Source organism: Triturus cristatus, chromosome 4_1 (assembly GCF_964204655.1).
Source record: "Triturus cristatus chromosome 4_1, aTriCri1.1, whole genome shotgun sequence".
In the NCBI taxonomy this organism is placed as follows: domain Eukaryota; kingdom Metazoa; phylum Chordata; class Amphibia; order Caudata; family Salamandridae; genus Triturus; species Triturus cristatus.
In genome coordinates, this window is record NC_140585.1 from 1,296,379,753 (window position 1) to 1,296,405,810 (window position 26,058).

Genomic DNA, 26,058 nt, shown 5'->3' on the forward strand with positions numbered 1-26,058 from the left:
CTAGGGCCGTGGAACGCACCGTACCTGTGTGAAAATGTTGAAATTACATAGGGGACACATGAGGGACAAGTATAATGGCCTAAATGCATGCTGGTTGTCATGGAAACCGAGTTTACAGTTTTAATTTTTGCATCAGGTGGCCAGCAGAAGTCGGTTGGAAACAATATACTTTGTTGCAAAGTGGTTGTTGACTTGACATCATGCTCATTTTTTAAACCATGCAAAGCCACTCACTGGGGTAGGTTTAAAGGGATTGGAGGAAACGTAGGATGCTAATGAGACTGACCAATCTCTCTGTACTCCTGTAAATGAAACAGGCCAGCAAGGCAGATATAAGGCAGCCAGGTCCCATGAGAGAGCACTTGCCTGCACATCCTTTCATTCCACAACACTGCTCCTGCTCATGATTCCTCTGGCACCATGTCCAGGTCTGTGGAGAGGGCCCAGCCATTTACACAGGAGGAGAACATTGCCCTGCTGGATGTGATCCTCCCACAGTACACCATGCTGTATGGTCGACCAGGGGAGCAGGTGAGGGCTGACTCCACTAGCTTAGACTGTGCCCCTTTTTTGTGACTGTGACTTCTGGCATTGTGTCCCTGTGTGACAGACATGCAATGTTGTTTAGAGTGGGTCCCAGGGTGGGGAAGGCCTCATGTCTCCCAGGCAGTGCATGCTGTAGTTCCTGTGTGCACTCCTCACTTGCATATTGCTTACTGTGACAATCAATGCATGGTGCATGCCACATTCTGCCTGGCTACTCCTCCTGGGAATGTTGTTGCTACAGTCCTGATGTGATTTTGTGGTCCTCCCGTGTGACAGGTGACAGTACCCATAGATGTGTGTTTGTTTAGTGTACCTGTGCTGTGAGTGTCCAAATGATGTATTCGTCCCCTGGACATTGGTGTGTGTGTGTGTAAGTCCCCTGTCATGTGGGTGAGTGCATATGGGGAGTCAATCAATCAATCAATCAATCACGGCATTTGTAAAGCGCGCTACTCACCCGGAAGGGCCTCAAGGCGCTGGGGGGGAGGGGTGCGTTACTGCTTGAACAGCCAGGTCTTGAGCTGCTTCCTGAAGGAGAGATGGTCTTGGGTTAGCCGAAGGTGGATGGGGAGGGAGTTCCAAGTCTTGGCTGCCAGGTAGGAGAAGGATCTTCCTCCGGTGGTGGCTCTGCGGATGCGTGGTACTGTGGCGAGGGCGTGGCTGGTTGATCGTAGCTGGCGGGTGGGCATGTAGAAGGTCATGCGGTCATTGAGGTACTTGTGGCCCAGGTCGTGGAGAGCCTTGTGTGCGTGGGTGAGGAGTCTGAACGTGATTCTCTTGCTGACGGTTAGCCAGTGCAGGTCTCTCAGGTGTCCGGTGATGTGGTTTTGTCGGGGGATGTCCAGGATGAGTCGTGCGGAGACGTTCTGGATGCGTTAGAGTCTTTTTTGAAGTTTGGCTGTGGTTCCGGCGTAGAGGGTGTTCCCGTAGTCCAGTCGGCTGGTGACGAGTGCCTGGGTAACAGTCTTCCTGGTTTCTGTGGGGATCCATCTGAAGATCTTGCGTAGCATGCGCAGGGTGTTGAAGCATGATGAGGAGATGGCGTTGACTTGTCTGGTCATCAAGAGGCAGGAGTCCAGGATGAAGCCCAGGTTGCGCGCGAGGTCCGTTGGTTTGGGAGTGGTGCTCAGGGCAGGGGGCCACCAGGAATCGTCCCAGGCGGAGGTGGATGATCCCAGGATGAGGACTTCCGTCTTGTCTGAGTTCAGTTTCAGGCAGCTGTTCTTCATCCACTCGGCGACGTCTTTCATCCCGTCGTGTAGGCTGGCTCTGGTGGTGGCGGGGTCGTTGGTGAGGGAGAGGATCAGTTGGGTGTCGTCGGCGTAGGAGATGATGTTGAGGTTGTGTTGTCGTGCGATGGCTGCGAGGGGGCTCATGTAAACGTTGAAGAGGGTTGGGCTGAGTGATGATCCTTGTGGTACGCCGTAGATGACTTCGGTGGCCTCGGATCTGAACGGGGGGAGGCGGACTCTCTGGGTTCTTCCGGCGAGGAACGAGATGATCCACTCCAGTGCCTTCTCTTGGATTCCGATGTTGCTGAGGCGCTGCACTAGGGTGCGGTGGCAGACAGTGTCGAACGCAGCAGAGAGGTCCAGGAGGGTGAGGGCCGCTGTCTCCCCGTTGTCGATCAGGGATCTGATGTCGTCGGTTGCTGCGAACCGGGATGGTCTCGGTGCTGTGGTTGGCCCGGAACCCGGACTGCGAGGGGTCGAGGGATGCGTTCGTCTCGAGGAAGGCGGCAAGCTGTCTGTTGATGGTCTTCTCGATGACTTTGGCAGGAAAAGGAAGGAGCGCGATGGAATGGTAGTTCTTGAGGTCAGTGGGGTCCGCCGTTGGTTTCTTCAGGAGGGCGCTAAGCTCGGCGTGCTTCCAGCTCTCCGGGAAGGTGGCAGTGTGGAAGGAGGTGTTGATGATGTCCCGGAGGTAGGGTGCGATGATGGCGTCGGCCTTGTTGAAGACGTGGTGGGGGCAGGGGTCGGTGGGGGATCCGGAGTGGATGGTGTTCATCGTGTGGGTGGTGTCTTCGGTGCTGATCGGGGTCCAGTTGCCGAGGGTGGTGGTGGCGGGCGTCGGTTCGGTGGTAGGGTGTGTGGTCTGTGCGTTGAAGCTGTTGTGTATGTCGGCGATCTTGCGGTGGAAGAACGAGGCGAGTGAGTTGCAGAGGTCTTGTGAGGGAGTGATGTCGTTGTTTCCGGCGCTGGGGTTGGAGAACTCTTTGATGATGCTGCAGAGTTCCTTGCTGTCGTGGGCGTTGTTGTCCAGTCGTTCTTTGAGTGCTGTTTTCTTGGTGGCGCGGATCAGCTGACGGTGTTTGTGGGTGGCGTGCTTGAGGGCGGTCCTGTTGTCTGTGGTCTGATTGAGCCGCCAGGCTTTCTCGAGGGTGCGGCAGTTCTTCTTGGAGTCCTTGAGTTCGTCGGTGAACCAGGGGGTTTTCTTGCTGCCGGGTCTGCTGGGAGGGTTCTTTAGTGGTGTGAGGTCATTGGCGCAGGCGGTCAGCCACTTGGTGAGGTTGCTGGCGGCTTCGTTGGGGTCCGTTGTGCTGGTGGGAGGGTTCTGGCTGAGGGAGGCGGTGAGCTGCTCGGCGGTGATCTTGCTCCAGCTCCGGCGAGGAACCTGTTGCGGGTGGTGGAGGTTCGTGGTTCTTCTGAAGCTGAAGTGGATGCAGCTGTGGTCAGTCCAGTGGAGTCCGGTGGAGTGGCTGATGGACATGTGCTTGCTGGATGAGAAGACGGGATCAAGCGTGTGGCCGGCGTAGTGGGTGGGGGTGTTCACCAGTTGCTTGAGTCCGAGGTTGGCGAGGTTGTCCAGCAGGGTGGTGGTGTTGCAGTCCTTGTTGTTCTCCAAGTGGAAGTTGAGGTCCCCTAGGAGGATATAGTCAACGGAGGGAAGGGCGCGCGGGCTGATGAAGTCTGCGAAGTCTTCGCTGAATTGTGTGTGTGGTCCGGGGGGACTGTAGATGAGGGTGCCTCTGTGGGTGGTCTTGGGGTCGGTGTGTATCTGGAAGTGGAGGTGTTCGGCGGCAGTGAAGGTTTCGTCGGAGTTGGTCGAGATGCGGATGGTGTTCTTGTGTACGATGGCGATGCCTCCTCCCGTCTGGTTGACGCGGTCCCTCCGGGTGATCTTGTATCAGTCCTTGATGGCTATGGCGATGTCGGGCGCTGAGGAGGCGTTCATCCAGGTTTCAGTGAGGAAGGCAACGTCTGGTGATGTTGTGTCGAGGAGGTTCCAGAGTTCGATGGCGTGCCTGTGGATGGAGCGGGTGTTGAGCAGGATGCACTTGAGGTGGTTGTTGTTGGTGTCTGACTTGGCAGGAGCGGTGCAGGTCCGGAGGCAGGTGAATTTGCAGTCTTGGCAGGTGAAGGGCCCGTGGGTGCATCTCGGGGTGGCTCGGTAGCAGGCGGGGTTCCGGCCGGTGTTGAGTGCGTTAAAGGTGGTGGGGTCGTAAGTCCGTCGTATTGGCTGGCGTTCAAGGGGGCCAGGGGTCCTGGCGCTGGGCGCGGTCCGAGCGCGGACGGGCGCAGAGGGGCTTGCCTTATCACGCCAGCGGCACGCCAGCGGCGCGACCGCTGCTCGCGGACGCTGCGCGGCCGCTTTGCGGCCTCCATATGAGTGGGAGAGGGAGGGAGGAGCAGCTGGGAGGCGGGAGCGGGGCGGCCAATGGGATTCAATGGGGCGGGGCCGCACGGATGCAGCGGCGGGAAAGGAGCGGCGGGGGCAGCAGTACAGAAGGAAAGAAGGGTGTGAGCGAAACTGAACTCAACGGGCGGGGGTACAGAAGGCAAAAGTTAGTGCAGGCAGTGGATACAGAACAGAAAAGGGGCACAATGCAGAATGAGGCCAGGGGCACAGAAAGCGAAACTTAGCACAGGCGGAGAGGTGGAAATCAGCAAGCAGAGCAAGCGGCAGATGCGAGCGTCAGACAGCTGGAAGCCTGACACACAGGGGCCGCGTGGCGGTGAGGGGGGCGACCTACCTGATGGCAGGGTCAAAGGTCGCTCTTTCTACCGCTGCGCGGCCTCCATATGAGTGGGAGAAGGAGGGAGGAGCAGCTGGGAGGCGGGAGCGGGGCGGCCAATTGGATTCAAGGGGGCGGGGCCACAGGGATGCAGCGGCGGGAAAGGAGCAGCGGGGGCAGCGGTACAGAAGGAAAAAAGGGTGTGAGCGAAACTGAACTCAACGGGTGGGGGTACAGAAGGCAAAAGTTAGTGCAGGCAGTGGATACAGAACAGAAAAGGGGGACAATGCAGAATGAGGCCAGGGGCACAGAAAGCGAAACTCAGCACAGGCAGAGAGGTGGCAATCAGCAAGCAGAGCAAGCGGCAGATGCGAGTGTCAGACGTCTGGAAGCCTGACACACAGGGGCCGCGTGGCGGTGAGGGGGCGACCTACCTGATGGCAGGGTCAAAGGTCGCTCTTTCTACCGCTGCGCGGCCTCCATATGAGTGGGAGAGGGAGGGAGGAGCAGCTGGGAGGCGGGAGCGGGCGGCCAATGGGATTCAAGGGGGTGGGGCCACAGGGACGCAGCGGCGGGAAAGGAGCGGCGGGGACAGCGGTACAGAAGGAAAAAAGTGTGTGAGCGAAACTGAACTCAACGGGCGGGGGTACAGAAGGCAAAAGTTAGTGCAGGCAGTGGATACAGAACAGAGAAGGGGCACAATGCAGAATGAGGCAGGGGCACAGAAAGCAAAACTCAGCACAGGCGGAGAGGTGGCAATCAGCAAGCAGAGCAAGCGGCAGATGCACACCAGCTGCATGAGGGATGGATATACCTTGGCCATGTGATGTGAGCAGGGAGCAGTGCTGTGTGACTGCCGTGCTGGGCCAGCCCCACACCTGTGACACCCCCCAGTCTAGTGGCACATGGGCAGAGTGAGGTTTGTACCCGAAGTTGGCAATGGCAGGTGATTGGCCTGTGCCTGTGTGTGTCTGTGTACTCTGTTGAGGTTGCGTCAGTGGGCTGGGGCATGTGACTGCCTTGAGGTGCTGTCCATAATCCTGGTGTAGCTTGTGATGCACAGTGTGATCAAGGATCATTGATTGTGTGGCACCCCTCATGCCACCTGTGTACTTTCAATGCCACGTAGTGCCTTTTGCCTTCCCCAGAGGATAATGTCCCTATGCCAAAGGTGCAATGAGTTGCCTGCATACCATGACCTGTTCAAACAAGACAAATTAATGATATGTGTGTCTCTGTGTCATTGCTCAGGTGTATTAAAGTATTCTCACTTTTGCATCCTCACAGGTAGGCGTCCATGCCAAGGGGGAGATATGGAAGCAAGCTGTCAGTGCCGTGAGGTAGACAGAGGGTCGGAAGCGGCGCCTAGCCCAGGTGAGGAAACGCTGGCAGGATATCCGGTGCTGGACGAGGAGGATTGCACGGGTCCTGCTTGGGGACTCACCTGAGAGCCACAAGAACCGTGGGCGCCGGCGTCTGACCCACATCCATAAGCGTGTGCTGGCGGTGGTCTTCCCCGACTTGGACGGGCGCTTACAGGAGAAGCAGCAGCAGGAAGGGGGTAGGTACATGTGTGTTTGTTGTGTGTCACCAGCTTTTGGAAGTGCGCAGTAGCATGGATACACTGCCAGGGTTTAAATGTGCAGTGCATAACCTGTTCCGCAAAGTAAACCGGTGCTGTTCTTCCTCCCTTCCCCTCCTTGCCATGTGTTCCCTGGTCTGTGTGTAGTCACTCTTGCACAAGGTAATCTAGGCTGGCAGTTAATCCAAGTGCCCAATGCTTGCAGCATCATGTGTGGGGGTGGTGTCTTACAGGTTTGGGACCTTGCCTGTGCCCTGTCCAGTTCTGTCATTGTGTGGTCCATGTCAGTTGGCACTGATGCTGAGTCCCAACATAGGAGTGTGTTTTTAATGTGTACTGCCTTACAGCATGCATGTCCAATGTTGTGCCCTCTGACATGATGTGCATGAGTGGGAGTAATGCACAGTGCAGGGACGGTTGCTTCAGTTGCAGTCATATCCATCCAGGACCATGGAGGAGTGTGGCCACTACCGTGCCCTGTGGCACCTTTTCCTAGGTATCATGTGTGTCATCCAACAATGTGGACATTCTCTGTGTCTTCGGCATAGGTTGGGCTCTGTGGCATTGTACCCTGGCCTCATCTGTATTTACGTAAACTGTGCTACCTGTGTCCACTGTACAGTGTGACCCAATTTTGCTTGTGCATACTCACAGTGGGCAGTGCCTGTGTGTCTTGGTACGACAATCTGATGATGGTTGGTTGTCAATGATGTATGTGGACAGGTGCAACAGGGGTGGTTTATGTACAATCAGGATTTAGTGCAGCACATGTGTTTTCATCCCAGGGTAAGAGGTGTAAGTACTTCCTCTGTCTCAATCACATTGTCTCAGGTAGGGGGTGGTTTGTGCGGGCAAGGCCTACATGTCAAAATCAGATGTCTCCTTGCTAGGTCTGGCCTGTGTGTGATGTTTGTCTGGACATACACTCAAGGTGCAGTGACCCAGTCATGTTGCGCATGTTTTAATGCGTTAGCTTTGCAGCATGTGCACAAAGTTAATAGACATGGTTCCTGCTCATCCCTTTTTTGGCAACGCTGTGTGGTACAGATGCTGTGCACCATTGTCCCCAGAGCCTGCCTCCTCTGTCCCATTTGATGTCAAGTAATTTGCTGTTGGGTCATGCTCTCCATTGTTTCTCAGTGACATGGTGGGTCAACCAGCTGTGTGTTGCAGGGCCTACATATGTACCTTGTTTTGTAGATGTTACTCATGTTGCTTTTCAGGCTATGCACTGTGACCTATGTAGATTTGACTCATGTGACATATGTATACTGGTGTCTGATTATTTCCTGTCTCTTCACCTTGCCCACAGCATCGTCGGGGGACTCAGAGGAGACACAGGCACGGACCGTGAGGAGGGAGCAAGCACCAGTGGTAGCAGTGCTGTCTTGTCTGGCACATCGAGTGGCACGGAGGCCGAGGGGAGTGAGGCGGAGGACCTGTCCAGTCTCACCACCGACTATGACGCTGACGGGTCCGAGGCTGAGCTCCCAGAGGGGGTGGAGGCTGCTCCCACAGCTGAAAGCAACACTCGATCTCTACCCGCCCCCTCCGTTCCCATCACCGGCCTCCCACTTGCTCTGGTCCCTTCCCGCCGTGCTAGGTCACCACGTGTCTCCTTCTTGCCAGGCACCGCGCCCCCTGCCCCTGTCTCCACTGCTGCCGCGAATGCCGAGTCTGTGGACATCCTGCGCCAGTTGCAGGTTGGTCAGACTGCGATGCTGAATGTCCTCCATGGCCACACACGAGTGCTCACCCGGATGGAGGCATACATGGAGGGCATCTCAGCTGCGCAGTCTGACCAACGCCAGTTGCTGAGGTCCATAGACTCGACACTGACTGCAGCAGTGGGTCTCCTGCAGCGCTACGCCCCCCCCACTACCCCTGCCCCATCCACACTTCCCACTCCCATGCCTGTCCCAAGCACACCCAGACGTACCCATGCATGCACCCCACCAGACACAGGCACCACACCACCAGGGAAGCCCAAGCGCACACCTCCTGTCACACACACACAGGGTGAAGTAGGCACACCCACTGGGTCGGGGGCCAAACGTAAGACACACAGCCACAGTGGGAGTCCACATTCATCACAACCCCCTGCCTCCAAATCCACTCCCCTCAGCTCTCCAGGCCAAGAGTCGGACACAGGGTCAGTCCTGCCCAGTCTGTCCATCAGCCCCAGTGTGGCTCCACCCGCAAGCGGTGGAGGCAGGACACCGGCAGGGTAGTTGAGTCCCCCCCCTGTCCACACCCTCCCCCAGTAGCGCTGCGACCCATCCCTCTGACCCCCCCCTCCTTGGGGCCTGTGGTTCCTTCGGGTGCAGGGGAGACGCTGGAGGACCTTGCAACCGTGTGCAGCGCCATTCTCACCTCCACCTTTGGCGCTGCCCCTCCCCCTGTGGTGGAGTCCTCCGTCCCTGCACCCACAACACCTACCCTTGCCCCTCCTGTTCCAGCGGTGCCTGGTCCTTCCCCCCCACATGATGCCCCTACCCCTGTGGAAGACAAGGAACTATGAACTGTGCAAGCAAGCCAGGGGACACGTGTCCCAATGTGTCCCCCACCAGGGATGGAAATATGGACTGCCCTATGGGGCTTGTTAATAGCATACACATGACAACCTCTTTGATTTCCATGCTGAATAAAGCATTTATTTTCTTTTGCACACTAATGCTTTTCTGGTATTTCTGTTGGTGGTGCTGCTCCATGATTTGGGGAGTGGATAATGTGTTAGGTGTCTGGGAAATGTAGTAGTGTGCTGCTCATAGGGTGGACCCTGGTATCTGTGTGCCATCACAAGGTATTTGCAAAATAACTTTGTTCATGTAAGCTCTTACTGCATGGTGACATTGTCCCAAGGTGTGTTCCTTCCTCTGGGGACCCTGACATCTTCCCTGCAGGGTGTTGCCTAAATGTTGTACTGAGCTGTGTCTACATATCCTTGGTGTGTGACGGATCCATTCAACTTTGCCCATGCATGCTGGGCAATGTCTCCACCTGCATCCTTCGTGGCATCCTGGGTGGTCACTGTACTTGACTTTCGAGTATGTTGACGTGACTTCATGTGGACATGTTCCCTTTTACACACTATGCATGTGTGTACTCCCAGCCCCGCACACATGTGTACCGTGTTCTGCAGGGTCTTTGAGCACCTGACTGACAATTGTGGGCATTGTATCTGTCAGTACTGCACACTTTTCTTTCCATGGGCACTGCTGGGGGGACTCTGCACCCACCCCTCCTATGTCTGGGCACTGCTGGGAGTGATAGGCACCCACCCCTCCTATGTCTGGGCACTGCTGGGAGGACTCTGCACCCACCCCTCCTGTGTCTGGGCACTGCTGGGAGTGATAGGCACCCACCCCTCCTGTGTCTGGGCACTGCTGGGAGGACTCTGCACCCACCCCTCCTGTGTCTGGGCACTGCTGGGAGTGATAGGCACCCACCCCTCCTGTGTCTGGGCACTGCTGGGAGTGATAGGCACCCACCCCTCATATGTCTGGGCACTGCTGGGAGGACTCTGCGCCCACTCCTCCTGTGTCTGGGCACTGCTGGGAGGACTCTGCACCCACCCCTCCTGTGTCTGGGCACTGCTGGGAGTGCTAGGCACCCACCCCTCCTGTGTCTGGGCACTGCTGGGTAACTCTGCACCCACCCCTCCTGTGTCTGGGCACTGCTGGGAGTGATAGGCACCCACCCCTCATATGTCTGGTGTGTCTGGGCACTGCTGGGAGTGATAGGCACCCACCCCTCCTGTGTCTGGGCACTGCTGGGAGTGATAGGCACCCACCCCTCCTGTGTCTGGGCACTGCTGGGAGTGATAGGCACCCACCCCTCATATGTCTGGGCACTGCTGGGAGGACTCTGCACCCACCCCTCCTGTGTCTGGGCACTGCTGGGAGGACTCTGCACCCACCCCTCCTGTGTCTGGGCACTGCTGGGAGTGATAGGCACCCACCCCTCCTGTGTCTGGGCACTGCTGGGAGGACTCTGCACCCACCCCTCCTGTGTCTGGGCACTGCTGGGAGTGATACGCACCCACCCCTCCTATGCCTGGCCATGTACGCTCGGGACATACACCGGTGGGGGTACGCTCCCTACATGCACTGGTGGGGTGTGGGTATGCTCCATACATACACCGGTGGGGGTACGCTCCCTACATGCACTGGTGGGGTGTGGGTACGCTCCATTCATACACGGGTGGGGGTACACGCCGTACATACACGGGTGGGGGTACGTGCCGTACATACACGGGTGGGGGTACGCTCTGAACATACACTGGTGGGGTGTGGGTACGCTCCATTCATACACGGGTGGGGGTACGCGCCATACATACGCGGGTGGGGGTACGCGCCGTACATACACGGGTGGGGGTATGCTCCGAACATACACTGGTGGGGTGTGGGTACGCTCCATTCATACACGGGTGGGGGTACGCGCCGTACATACGCGGGTGGGGGTACGCGCCATACATACGCGGGTGGGGGTACGCGCCGTACATACATGGGTGGGGGTACGCACCGTACATACACGGGTGGGGGTACGTGCCGTACATAAGGGGGTGGGGGTATGCGCCGTACATACGGGGGTGGGGGTACGTGCCGTACATACGGGGGTGGGGGTACGCGCCATACATACCTGTACACACGCTCTGCAGGCCTGGGTACGACCCGTACCCACGCCTTTGGAACGTGGTTACGGTGCGTACCCCCATTGTTGGCATGCCGTGAGGGTACACACCGTACCCAGGCCTTTAGAACGTGGGTACGGGCTGTACTGCCATTGTTGGGGTGACGTAGGGGTGGGCGTGGTACGACTCGTACCCACGCTCTGAAAGCGTGGGTACGGTACGTACCGGACTAGTTGTGTTACCGGTTCGCGTCATCACCCACTTCCGTTGTGGCGGACGCATGCGTTGCTGGACATGCCCCCACCCCCTCGAAGTGACCAGGCCCTGAAGGTCAGCTATGTCCAGGGCATGTATGATTTGTGACTTGGGTGGGGGTCGTGTGTCCTGCCCCTGCCCCCCCCCTTTGCCCCTGGGTGTTGTTCTGACCTTTTGCGGCGTCTGCGTCGGTTCCTGTAGAGCAGGTGGACTGCTATGAGGGCTGGGATGACACGTAGGTTCGGGTTCATGGCTGTCCGTCGCTTACAGGTGCTCCTTGTGTGCGTCGTCCTGATTTCCCGGCAGTTTTTGGCAGTCAGAAAATATAATCCGTGTGGGGTGACGTTGGTGCGGATCGTACTTCCTGGTTCGTGAAACGCAGCCTGAATGCGTCCCGACGTCACGTCGGCGCTTTCCCGGATCACATTTGTATGGATATTTTCGTCGGTCGGTGTTTTGTATGATTCGTAGGGAAATTGTGTTTCCATACGAATCGTACTTGCATATTTGTAATGTTTTTTAACCGGGTACGAATCGGACGGAGAAAATGCTCCGTCCGACGGTTCGTACCCGGTTTCTCCAGGATAGGAATCGGCACCTAAATGTTATCTATTTAGCTGGATATATATATATTTACAATCAGATACAATTGTGGTGGCAATGTTCAATAGAACTTTTATTAATTACACCAGAAACTATGTATCTAGATTAGTACAGAAAATCAGTCCACCAAGTGCTGTTAGATCTTGTACCATAGCCTGTATTCTTTTATCTTTTACAAGACGCAAACTAACCCAATTATTGTACGTCTAAAAGCCTTTTTTGATTTAATTCGAAGTGTGCTTATTTCAATATTTACACATTGGGAGGACAATACATAATAATTGATATTAATGGCTACCCCCAATTATTAATATACTAAGGACTGATGTATATCAAAAATTACTATCGTTGTTTCCTATTTCTATCAACGTCTCCTCCATGTAGTAGTACTCTCATTTTATCCACAACCGAAAATTATTCGTACTTTGAGGGCTAATGTATATAAGACATCATAACAGTGTATACCCATATATTATAAGTGGGTATACAAGTATTTTTCCTGCATAAACCTGTTGGCTCTATATAGTTCACCTAACCAATCTTTCCCACTCTTCTCTATTGTTTAAACCCTGATGGTAGGTTTTGCTTGAAGGGTAATATATACATTGTCTTTTTCGATTTATTATTATTATTATTCTTTGGTTCATAGTATTGGTTTCATTACCTCATTGTAGATGTTTTGATCAATACAAAAGGGAATTTTTTTATTGTGAACATACCATTTACTCCCCTCAAAACTTTTTTGTTGCAATGTCTTGTCCATTTTTTATGGTGAACCTGTTCCTCGTTTTCGTTTGTATTTGTCTCCTCGTGACTTTGAGGGTAGGAGCTACGTTATAGCTGTTAGCTCAGCTGGAATGTCAGTAGCGATCCTGGTTGCCTTTGTCTACTTTGTACTGTTTCTCTTGGGGCAGTTGGAACTGAGCTGGCCTCCAGGCAACACCACGCGAAGACAGCTGTTAAACTCAACTTATTGTGCATTAAAAGCTTTCAACTCAATTATTTTAACACCTTAGGTAAGACAGTTCAATTTAGAGGCACTCACATGAGCAGTATGCTTCTTCTTTGTTTCCCCTAAAACATTTTGCTCAAAGTACTGACAGACAAATATTGCTAAAGAAACATCTACCAAATTACAACAAGGCCAGTCAAGATCAGCCTCGGAAACTTTACTCTTGGCACAGTGGGTGAAAGAGGACCATATTTTTTAGTTGTTTGGCTGGTTATGCTCACATTTTCAACTTTCATTGCTCTTTTAATTGTCAACTTGCTTGTTTGGAGTAAATGTACAACAGGATGCAGGTGTACATTCCATTGAGGTGGAGAAGTTGCAATTTCTAATATCAACATCTGGAAACAAGATCTTTGCGTAATTGTACACCAAGCCCACTATAACCCAGGTGTTGATGATTTCCCTGACCCTGTCAGGCCTTTGTTTACAACGCAGGCCCATAGACACCCAGACCCTGTACCAAGGGCGCCATGTCCAACTGGGAGGTCCGCATGTACTGTGCCCAGGACAAACACAGAATGTTCTTCCGAGGTCTCGTGTGCAAATAGCAGCCTTTGGGCGGTCTGTACGCACTGGCTGTGCAGGGCAGCTCATGGGCTGTGTGCAGAGGGAGGCCCGGGGCCAGAAGGTGTCACAAACCTTTCAATTCTGTTTAATATTCCCAACAGATGGCACATATTCCTGTGATGCTGCAACAAGGTTAAAGTTACTCGTGCGGTGTGTGAAGGTACATGCAACAGCCTAGAGTGGGGTGTGCGCATATCTTAGGCAGCGTGCGAGACTCAAGGCACCACCGTGAAGCAGACCCACTCGGGGTCCAAGCCCCAAATTCGGATTAACCAATCAGAAAAGCGGAAAGACGATGGGGAGCAATCTGATGCTGCTGATTCTGCTGGGATTCGTCCTCCCGGAGGGTGAGTACTCACAAACACCACCGGCCACCAAGAGGGCGCGTAACATGCTGTTCTACGATCTGCAAGAGTGTCTCTCCCTAATTGCAAGATTATTTATTAGCCCCGGCCTGCAGATATATCACCTGAAAGGGGCAGCAAAAGGGTTTAAGTATAAAGAAAGAAAAGACGAATTTACATCACAAAATCTTACTCTATGAAACAGACTCTCCTTCAGAGGAGCACCTGCTTTTCTAGGTTGGGCCGGTTTTAAAGCCCAAGTGGGACTGGAGCGGTAGTGCAGATAGTCTGAGGAGCTCCCCGCTTTAACTAGAAATAGTTGTAAGATGACATAACGCAAATTGTCCTGATCATATTTGGAGGTGGCATGCCTTTCCCGCTGGAAAGAACTGTCTAAGTTTGGGCTTCGCTGTTTACTATCTTCAAACGCATCATCAGATAATGAGATTCAAACTACCAGAATGCATTGCGCTCTGGGGGGCTCTGGCCCGCTGCAGGCGCACTGTTGTCCCCTGGTCTAATGTAGTGTCAATGTCGCCTGTCACCAGCAAGGGTAAAGCAGGACTCCGCGGCAGGTACATTAATCCTCTGAGTTAGATTACAGGGACAGTAGAGACTGCGACCTGCAGGTTACCCCACAGGGCTCAACAGCGGGTGCATTAACCCCAAAACTCTTGTCAATTACCTGGGATTGTAATGAGTGACCTACAGGTTACACTCGGGTCTTTTGTAGGAAACATATTAATTCCTAGTAGTAGAATTTAATAAAATCGCTACTACTAATCCCCCAAAAGGCCAAGCATGGATAGCTGATGTAGGAACTAGACCTCCGATGTGTATTTTAGACCTGGAATTCGTGGTCTATGGGATGTACGTGGAGCTCTGTACCCGGCGAATCAGTCAGATTGGAGCTTTCGACGAGGAGTTCTGCTCGTAATCGCGCAAGAACCACACTCCACGCTGTTACTTGGAAGCGTAAAAGGCCATTTTATTAGGACAAGGTTGCAATCTTTTAGACCTTATTACATAGTACATAAATGCAATAAATATACTTTCCCCCTCCCATACCGACTCATTCTCCATTCATCATTCTCAGAACCATGTCACCTGTTTGACTCTTCCCCATTCACTCGGTGACCTCCTTCCTCTCCCCATTCTCCCCTTCACTTGCCCTCCGAGCATCCTCTGTTGAATTTCCTTCATTGCCTCCCGCGCCCCGCTATCAGTCAGCCGTGTATCGTTCTCTCCCCCCCGAGGGGTGGATACGCCCATATGTGACTCACCACCCCTCCCAGCTCCTGGGCACCTTTCGCCTCCCTTCAGCCGACACTGCGAGACCCGGTGGAAGACCCAATCCACCACCCAAACTTGTGCATCTCGTGTAAATTACAGTTAATGGGACAACCGTCAGTCGCGAAAGGTTCCAACCTACACAGTACCACTTGTACCCCAAGTTCCTGTGCACCTAAAGCATCCGGCGCGTATTGGCTCCCGGTGGTCGACCAGCCACCACTTTAACATGCGTCTTGCGCAAACAAATAACATTTTTAGGCAATCCCTGTCTGTGAAAGATGCCCCCTCGTGGTGAAAGACCATGCCCCACCTTTGCTTTCACCCCGTGTAACCAATAACTTTTGGGCCAAACCTTGTCTGTGACAGGAGCCCCCTTCGCGGTGAACGACCATCCACCACCTGTACCAGCACCCAGATTAACAAAGAACATTGCGTCGGGCCAATCCTTGTTTGTGAAGGTACCCCCCCATCACGGTGAACGACCATCCACCACCTTTGCTTGCAACCAGAGTAAACAGATAAGAGTTTTGAGCCAAAACTTTGCCTGTGACAAGTCCCCGGTCGCGGTGAACGACCATCCACCACCTGTACCTGCACCCAGAGTAACAAGTAACCTGTTTGTCGGCCCGCTCCCTATCCATGCAGCCCGCTCACAGATAGTGCACAGTGACCATTGGCAAAGAATTGCACAATATTTATCCAATAGAATACCATTGCCTAACCTTCCCTACCAGAAACTAGGGTGCTCATTTCAGTCTCCCGGCACCACATTGTCCGTCTGGACCCATGCCAACCCATCACGTGGCCCGAACTGTCCTCCCGCAGCCTGCTGCCGCAGCACCTGCACCTCCCTCACAGCCAAGTGCACACCCCGACCCACCAGCCGCAGACTCTCCGTCTGTGCCTCTCACCCCCCACCCCAAAACCTCAGCCATAGACCCATACCTGAGCGTCCGTACAGGACCTCCTCCTGCTCAAACGATGGTGTTCCCTGTTGCCGCCGTGCCCTCCGCACTTGTCTGTAGCCGTATTTGACTCCTGTAGCAACAACAAAACAGTCCGGTTACCTGCCCCCCCAACCCTCCTTGGCAACCCCACTCAACCTCAGACCCATTCGCACTGCATCTTCCATTCCACAAACCCACTCCCCGCTCCTACTGCATCCCACCACATCCATGTCAACAAATCCCCTACTCGCCCTCAGACATCAATGCCAACTGTCGCCCACTGTGGTTATCACTTCGTAAAAAATTCATAATTCTGAAATGTTTGCTGTGCAATCCCGCGGCGGAGGGCAGGCTGCCGCGGACCCCCCTACTGCTTTCGGCCAGCGTCCTGAAGCCGTCGTGCACCCCGCTGGCATCCCCCTTTACTGCCGGCACAATTACCAGTCCTGGTTCCCCCCCCACCAGGTCGCTCCAACCAGGTGGGCCCCGAGCACCACCGGGCCTCGTGCCATGCAGACAGTCCCTCGCCCAATTTTGACGGTACCCCCAAAAATGCCACCTGCGTTCCGCAACAGCGCCCCAGGCCCTTCCCCACAGAAAACGCAACTCAAGGCCCAACCCCACACGCGCTCCCCCCAGTGCACCCAGACACACCCATAACCCCCCCCAAGGGGTGCATGTCCACGGTAGGGAGGCCCAAAAATTCCAAAACCTGTCCAAAACCCCCCCCAGACAGGGCCCATGCATGTCACCACCAGGAGATGCTCAACGTCCCCCCCTCCCCCCCACCGCCCTCGAAGGACATCCAGCTCACTCCCAGTACCGGGCAGAGGCGATGCTTAAGCCCCCTAAAGCCACCACCCCCCCATCTCGCAGCCAGCCTCCGCTACCAGACGTTTCTACCAGAACGCCCCTCCCCCAGGCCGCCTCCCACCCAGCACTGACTCGCGCGCGCCTCCAGGCCGCCCCCGTTGTGAAAGTAATGGCGGCGTGCATCATGGTGTCGTGCAGACGCTCGCACAGGCCCTGCCGCCTACCCCCTTGCCTCACGGTGGCAAATCTCGGGATGTTCCTCCCCCTACCTGCTGTCGCCTTCGCTGTGAGGACAAGCCCCTTCCGGAGCAGCACTTGCACTTTAAAATAGTATTGCCTCCATTTTTAATTGAAGAAACCGACCCAATAACGAGAGGAATTGAACACAAACTTGAGCGTGAGAGACTAAGACCGCAACCATTAGCCTACCGTGACTCCAGCCCGCTTGGCCACGCACATTCAACGCGGCACAGACAGTCATCGCCCGAAGTTCGCCATCAGCCCGTAGCACCTGAGGGACTTCCTCGCACACTACCCTGAACAACCGCAGCTATGGAAAAAACCCCTGCCAATCGACAAATCGGCCACCTGCCCCTCCACCCGCTTACCGACCACAAAAAATTTCTATATCCCCCCAGTGGTGCTCAGGTGTACGGAAGAGGCTGGCTTTTCCTCTCCCGACACCTATAAAATCTCCCAAATCCCGCCCCTTCCCATTGCCCCTCTAATCCCTTCCCCACCTTGTCCTTCCGGTCGTTGCGCGAATTCCCCGGGGGAAGACTGGTCTGCAACCTTCACTTCCCCGGGGGCCGCACTGCACAGCGGAGCAGACACCCGCTGAGCTTTCTAGTCTAGTCTTGCTGCCAATGACTAAATGTATGATTAAATGATAACGGTGGAAGACATTCACTTTGTGGAATGAGGAATAAGGATGAAAAAAACATACTCCAGTTAGTAAGTGCACAGATTGTCACTAACCCTGCTCTCTCTTCCAGCTTCTGCAATCAAATGCCAGTTCATTTACTGCATCGCCAACATGCCCTGCAAAGCCTCCATTACAAAATGTCCAAAGCCCCAAAGCGTGTGCTTTGCAACCATCACAAGGGCGCCAAAGCGTGAGTTAACCCTTGCCATGGGAGAGAAGGGTGGTGGGGGAAGAGGAGGGAATTTAGCAACAACAGCACCTCTTGTTCAACGCACAAGGGGGCATATTATCAAGAACGGCGTTAAAATTATCGCCGCTTTAGCTGCAGAAAACTGTCGCTAAATCGGCGATAATGGGCTTGATAATATGCCGCAGAGAATTCCAATAGAAGCCCATGTTCTGGTGTTAACATGGGCATCTATTGGAATTCTCTGAGGCATATTATCAAGCCCATTATCGCCGCTTTACCGGCAGTTTTCTGCCGCTAAAGCGGCGATAATTTTAACGCCGTTTCTTGATAATATGCCCCAAGGTTTGAAAGGGTTTGCTGGTCTGAATGATGTCTGAATGTTACTTGGTACCATCTAAGTACGCAGTTGCAGACAGCCAAGGGTGCTATTTACACAGCCGAGTTAAAGAAGTCTCAGGACCGGAACATTGTAGACAAAAGTGCGTAGCCTACTAAGTGGACTATGATCATAAGAAATGCCATAAAGGGGCCTAGGAGCTTCTCAATGGTGCAAGGTTACGGAAAACCATAAACTGTGTGAATGAATGAATAAAATACTTTATTGTATTAATCATTTGATTACAATAAAACAGAAAAAGAAAAAAAGAAAATAAAGAGCGAGCATGTAGAAATAAAATGTTTTCAGTGATTAAATTTCCCTATAAAAAGAGCATACATTTCATAATACCGTATGTGTGTGTGTGTGTGTGTATATATGTATATATATACCGTGTGTCTCTCTCACACCTCTTCATCCCCCACACTGCTGCGAGCAGCATCCAGGGTCAGGTGGGATTAAAAATTGGCCCATGCACCACATTTACAGATCTCAGTCTTTCATGAAATACTGGTGGATTCATATCAAGGGCTCATTTTTGCAAGTATGTGTGATAATATACACATTTGAAGCTGATAAGGGACCGAGCGTTGGCCTAGACTATAAACACTGTAGCTTTAAAATCTGCTTACATTGCAGAGCCAATGCCTTGCACATCGAAGTAAGATGCTCTTTCCCCGCCAACTATACCCTGAACACTCATTATCACAGAAACCTAGTCTGAAGCCAAGATGGAAGAGCAGGTCAGGCTGCGTTGGTCAGTCCTCAGTAAAGGTGCGTGGGGGGGTTGACAGGTAAATTATATGGAGTTGGTGTTCTGACCCTGTGATCCACATTGTTGCTGAGTTACAAAAAACAAAGGGCTTGGTTACCCCTGATAGTTGTGGATGGGAGGGTTGTAACATGCCTTCAGCCTGGGTCTCAGGAGTTGGACTGGGCCACTGAAGGTCTTGGTCTAGGCCATGATTCCTTCCTCCATGGCAGGACAGGAAATGGCTAGGGCATAAGGAAATTAATTAGAATCTGAAGTAGCGTCTTCTAACTACCAGTGACCTGGTTAGCTCTTTGCTTTGTCCTCCTGCTCCAACCTTTTCTTCAGAGCCTGCAGATGGTGGGGACTATAAAATTCAGTTGCATGTATCTGTCCCACCTGGAAAAAGTAGGCGTGGAAATTAGAAAACAGGAAGCACATCTTTCATTATCTTTCCTGCCGGAGACCCCAACTCGGTCGCTAGATGACAAGGGAGTGTGGTGTGAGCCTTAAGTCACAAACACCCCGGGTCTGCTGTTTGTTTCCAGTGCCATCTTAAGGATTTTTGGAGCCTCAGACAAGACCTATGTTTGGGCCCTTGTGCAAAACAGCTGTGACTTTTCTGCATGTTTGCAGCTAATAGTACCCATCATGATTTCAAAGAACACTGAATTATATGTGAACCTTGGAAATGGGAGCACGCAAAAAACGCTGGAAGCTGAAGCTGTCTGAGGTCTGCCAGCCAAATAGTACCAACATAATAGCTTGAACAAGAATTGATAAGGCCATTTCTTTTGTTTTTGGATCTAAACATTATATCAAGCAAAAGCAATATTTTATCTGCAATCATTGTCTAACATGCTAGTTCCATTAATTGTACAAAAGATACACTAAGGGTGACTACTTAATGCTTAGTGGACCAGTGCATATTATTAAAACATAAGCACAGAGTACTTGATATTGGAGCTTTTATTGCCTAATATTTGTAATTAAAAATAAATCTATGTTGACCAATGGTTTTCTTGCTGCAATGATGAATTTCAATGCACTTCCCTGAAGATTTTCACTGTTTTATTTGGTGGAATATAATAATTTTCTGTTTAATTCTCTTCCCCTGCCTAGTCCTTCCTCTCTTTCTCTGGCCAGACAGTGATCTACAGTTCTCATGAGTGAACAAAATAGAAAGGACAATGGGGTAATGAAAATGTCACAAAAGAGGAAAAGCAGCTAGAAAAAGGGAGGTAGAGTGACCAGGGACATCTTAAGAATTTTTGAGGCCCTGGGTCAAACTTATTTTGGGGCCTCTGTTCGGAACAGATTTGAATTTCTTATCCCGTTTCAGCTCTTTCTTGCCCTCTTTGGCCAGTCAATGACGGGGCACAGGCACTTTGGTCCAAATTTTACATTTGTTTACATCTAGTATTCAGAGATAGTGATGTCTGTTTTCAATATTGTAACACAGCAGCAGCTCATATTGCAAATTATCTCTGTAACCCCCCTCCCTTTTGTCCCATGTGAGGTCCTGTTTTGCTTTAAAATAAAGAATTTCTACGAATGTTCCATGAATCATAATCACAGCATTTCTCTGTAAATTGTCCGTGATACACTCCCACGCATCACTTCAAGGAAAACGGCATTTAAAATAATTTGTTGAAGAATCATTCAAGGTCATTGGAGGAAGACTACAGAATAGAGCTGGATCTTCCAGGGGGCCCCATGAAACGATGGGGCTCTGGGCCAGAGCCGACTTTGCCCATGCATTAAAACGTCTATGAGAGTGACAGATTATATTTTGGAATGAGGTAGGTATGTAGAGAGCTAGAGATTGAGATCATGAAATGTAAATAGGTAAGGGGGTACAGAAGAGTGAGTTAGAGGGAAAGGTAAGGTAGTAGGAGGACTTCGCTAGAGAGAGCTGGAGACACAGAGCTGTAAACCTCTACAAATAGGTGGAAATATGAGGAAGAATTACTGCAAAATGCTGGAGAGAATTGAGGCAGAAAGGGGCAGAATGAGAAGTAGGGTACAGAAAGATAGGTTAGCTACAGTGGGCAGTAAATTAGAGAGAAAAGTAGATTGAGAGCGGTGAGCATTGGAAAAAAGATTATTTGTAGGGAAAAAAAGGTGAAGTAGATTTAGAGTTAATGTTGAGAAATAAAGGGGACATTAAGACAGGAAGAAGGGGAGTGTAAAAAGATGGTCCAGAGAGGGAGATGAAAGAGAGAGAAAAGGCAATGGCAGTTTAAAAAGAGGGGCTAGAAGTAGAGAGTGGTGTGGTAGAGCTGCTGACAAATGTAGAGAGAGGTAAGACATAGACAGAGTTAAGAGGTAAAGAAATATATGGGGTTGAGGGAGCAGTAAAATAGAGGTAAAATATGGGAAGAAATTAGACACAGCACTGAGATGGAAAGGACTATAAGGTGCTGAGAACAGGGTGAGGAAGACATGGGGTAGGGAAGAAGAGAAGTGGAAGTAGGCATTGATAATAGGAGATAGAGAGTTAGAGACAGGTGGGATACTGAGAGGTGTATTTGAAAGAGAGAGTTGAGGTGAATAGAAATGTGGTAAAAAGGGCTTAACTGTAAATGTGCACTAACTCCCCATTGCATGTGTCGGCTGCTGGCCAACACAGGGGGAGGCACCTAAAGTGACCTCAAACTGAAAGTAAAATGAGTCAATCACACAAATGATGTACCATTCTTTTGGGAAGACTTAGAGGAATACTGGATAGATGGAAGTTTGTGACTATCCACAAAATCCAGGTCTTTCCATCACAGAAATGTGAGGAAAATTAGTTTTTTTAGTCAATGTTTGAGGTTTGTGAGGGATTCTGGGTAAAAGAATCTGGTTTGAGCAATTCAAGTCAACCCATCCTGGATACCCCTAGGAGTTTAGTTTTAAAAAATGCACAGGTTTGCTAGGGTTCTCTGGTGACAGCTTAGCTAGGGTCCAAAATTCACAGCTACCCACTTTGCAAAAAACTAGTCAGTTGTGAGTGATAAAATGTGATGCATCCATGTTGCATTTTTGAGCCATTTCCTTTCCCAGGCACTAGACCAACCCACACAAGTGAGGTACCATTTTTATCCGAAGATATCTGGGAGCATAGGAAAGTAGGATATTTTTTATTAAGAACTGGACTTCGCAGCATTTGTGCCTTCCAAATGTAAGCCAGTGTGTAAGAAAGAGGAGATTTGAAAAATACTCTCTAACTCATATGCTAGTATGGTTACCCACAAATTCAGAAATGTACAAATAACCACTGCTCCTACACTCCATATCTTGTGTGCCCACTTCAGAAATACATAGGTTGCTTTGATACCCATTTTTTACTCTACATATTTCACCAAATGTATTGGTCTATACTTGGTACACAATGAAAAAACATTATATGGTGCAGCTCAGTTGTTGTCTCTGAGTACCTAAGTTCATGGAAAACCTACAATCCAAATGTATCCCCGCAACCAGAAGGACCAAGCCAATGTATAGCTACATTTATTTTGTAAATCAGCCATTGTGACAAAAAGTTACAATGAAAATGTTGTCACAAATGGCAGTTTTACCCTGCTAATTTTCAGCATTTCTTTATTTCAACGGTTGATGTATTTGGGAAAAACTTGAGGGATCTACACATATGACCCCTTGTTGATTTAATTTTTTTTCTACTTTTCATAAATCTACAGCTTTTCTGGATTACCCATGGGTTTTACACTGCTTACCACCCTGGGCCGGCTTTAGCACTGGTGGCGGCCAGTGCGACAATGTTTTTTGGCGACCCCAACGACCACCTCAGTCACGGATACCCTCACTACCTCCCTTTTAACAGTCTTCATAACCTCTTTCTCAGATGCATTTAATTAATTTTATAGCAGCACTCATAAAAGTGAAGGATGTCAAAGCATTTTAGATCACAGTAACATTACACAGAGACAATCAATCGTAGGTCTGTAAATCAGTGTATAGTAAATGTTGCAGAGTACTTGGTCTGGAGAAGCACAAACTCTAAATTTAAGATGTAACACAATGGATTGGGGCTCTTTTTAATAGCAAGAACTGTTTGTACCCAAAATGAACCCTTTTTGCAACATTACAATAATGAAAGTCTGGGGAAAAAATCCATACGCTCTAATCTATACCTTGAAGTCTGCACGCAGTTATTTGATGCCAGTTAATAGCTCACTGTAAACTGAAACTAACAAAAGGAAGTCTCTGACAAAAGCAGTAACCCAGTGACCTGTTTACATTATATTCACTTTGTGATCTGCATGGTACATGTTTTTTGAAGCAGGCATATTAACCCCCTGTGCTACTTTCAAAACTTCCACGAGTCAAACTTCTACTAAGACAAAAAACTCCGATATTGCCTGGAAGAACATTAATCACTAGAGTTTTCTTGACATTTTAATTGTTGACTGAAAATTGCTTGAGACCAGGAACGCAGCAGCAGGTGCTTTTAAGCAAACAGGCGCCCCCATGTGAAGTCAGCACCTGGTGCGGTGGCACCGGTCGCACCTCCCTAAAGCCGGCCCTGTTTCCACCACAAGCTGGAAGTAGGTTGAGATCAATAAAATAGGAAAAATGGGCAACCTCTTTCAAAAATGGCAAAAGTGCAGTAACATTTATGTTTATTTTCAGCTCTGTATGTTCTCAAAAGCTAAAAAGATGATGATTTTAGCATAGGATACCATTTGTTTATGCCATTTTTAGAAAAAAAGGACACTTTTTTCCAGAGCACTTTTTTCCCATTTTTCCCAAAAAACTCAGAATTTAGATATAGTTTACCTATTTTCTCCTACCCCTCCTGGGGAATCCACACACCCTGGGTACTTTTAGAGTTCCCAGGATGTTAGTCAAGAAGGACACAAAATTGGTCTGGATAGTTTATGTGGACAAAAACCTATGGAGCCCTAAGTGCAAACTAACCAAAATAGCCAAGAGGCGCTCAGCACAGGAGGGAGTGAGGGGAAGTCCAGCAACTAAGGGGTTAAATAGAGATTGAGGAGTAAGTATGTAGAGCTCTAGAGATCAGTAGAGTCAGAGGGAAAAGAAAGAAGTGAGGTACAAGAACTGGGGTAAATTGAAACATCTGAGGCAGAAAGATAATTGAAGCAGGGAAAGAAAAGTAGACAGTTAGCAAGAGGTGACAAAAGTAGTTGGACGGATGTAGATATATATGGCTAAGGAATTAGTGACTGATGAGGAAGGGAAAAATGAGACACAAAAAGATAGGTAGAAAGAGAGTAAGTAGCAGAAGGTGAGGTACAAAGAGAAGGAAGGGGTAGAGAGATGCAAGGTAAACAGTGGGCAATGAAGTGAAGAGTAATTGAGATTGAGGTAGACAAAAAATTGGAAAGATCGGTAAAGAAGGGTATTTACAGATAATGAGATGCTGATGCAACTGATAGCTTAGGAGATAAAGAGACGTAGACAGAAAGGAAGAACATGGTGAGACAAGGATAGGAAGAGTGGCAGAGTCAGAGATAGACAGAGAGGTTTTTATCACAAGTAAGAAGTGTGGAAAAAGAGAGCTAGAGTTCATTTTAACAGGAGAGGCCCTGGAAAGTGGAGGTTTTTGCCATTGTTCCCATTGCTCATTCTTTAAAATGTCTCTTGCTGTTTTCCTGCTCTGGCTACAGAGTGAAAAGATGGCCCTGCCTAATGGAGGTGAAGGGAAAATATTGAATGTCCCTCACTGCTGGGGATGGGTTGAGAACCACAAATATCCCATAACCTTTTTAAGAAAATTATTAGAAATTCAGGTATCAGCTCATTAAAGCTTTAGTGATGTGTTTAGAAGTGTCATTGTTGTCCAATTATAAGCCCCTTTAAAGTGGCAAATGGCTCCTGCTTAGAAGTGACATAGGTACTGTATTGTGAATGCCCCAATGTACTCCAAAAGTGAGGGGATGGGTTTGCTTAGCTTGGTTCACTGCTGAGTTCTAGGATATCAGCAGCTGCAAATGTGGCCTTGCTAATAGCTTAATTAAGGCTCTGGGGTCTGTTGGCTGTCTTACTAGTGATGGGCTCCAGCAAGAGGGCTCAATGAGTTGTGCCAGTGGCTGAAATCTGCTGTGACCTGCAGGTGAAGTGTTCTAATAAAAGGCTAAGCAAAATTACCATTCTAATGCAGAGTACTTTTAAATTATAAAAGGGGCATTTGTATAGACTGTGCTTACAAAAATGAAAATGAAGTACTAGATGAATTATTCAGCCAGCCTCTACAAATACACACAACAAATAAAGAGGTAAGCATATCATGGATAGACCCAGATGCAGTACTTGCATCACAGAAAGTTAATGCACACCAATTGCATGCCACGAGGAAGTGCAGCAAGTGAATCGCCTGGCCTCTCTCCTCTGTCTCTTATCCCTCTCCTTCTTTAAGGCATGTGCACACACATAATTGTCAACTTCTCACAAACCCTTTAGCTCTCTACTTCTTATCCTTCTTGTTACCCTTTCGAAAGTCTCTAATCTCTTAAGCTCACTTCCACTCACTTCGGTTTCTCTCTCCTCTGTAATTCTCTCTCTCCCCCTTCTTTCATCCAGTGCTATGAATGGAAATACAGAAGTAATGCTACTCATTATTTAGAGTACCTGTTTGCTCCTGAAAGTGTTGGTAATCTTGCATTTAATGTATTGCTGAAATGCTGAGATTTACAGGCACTCTCCTTTTAAAATCGAAGAAGTGCAGGGCAAAACCAAAAGGGATGATGGACGGAGTGTTGAACATTGCAAACATTCACCCCCAGTCAACTCATCTGGGTTTAATCCATCATCATTCTTTAGTTCACTCTGCCAGCCCAGTTCAGATATGGCCATATGCAAATCAGTCTGACCCTGTGCCTCATGGGAACAGTCCAGCCCGAACTGCCAAGCAGGGACCCACGTCTGGGCATACCCTACCAACTTAGGGCAAACAAAGCAAAACCAAAGGGGATGATGGATGGAGTGTTGAACATTGCAAACACTCACCCCCAGTCAACTGATCTGGGTTTAATCCAAGCCAAGCAGTACTCAGTACTGGAAAGTACCTGCACATTTAAAGCACTGCCTTCACCACAATTGTATGCTATTGCTGCCCTTTTAGCACATTCTTTTTCTAATCCTCATTCCTAGTGCTTCTCTTTGATTTTCTTACTCTTTCCGTAGCCTTGTCTTTGCCTCTACATTTTTTCGATTTCCTACCTTGTTAGCTTTTCTAACCTGGCTCGCCCTCATTCTCTCCTCTGCAGTAGTCCCACAGTCCATAGGCTTGCAGGGACA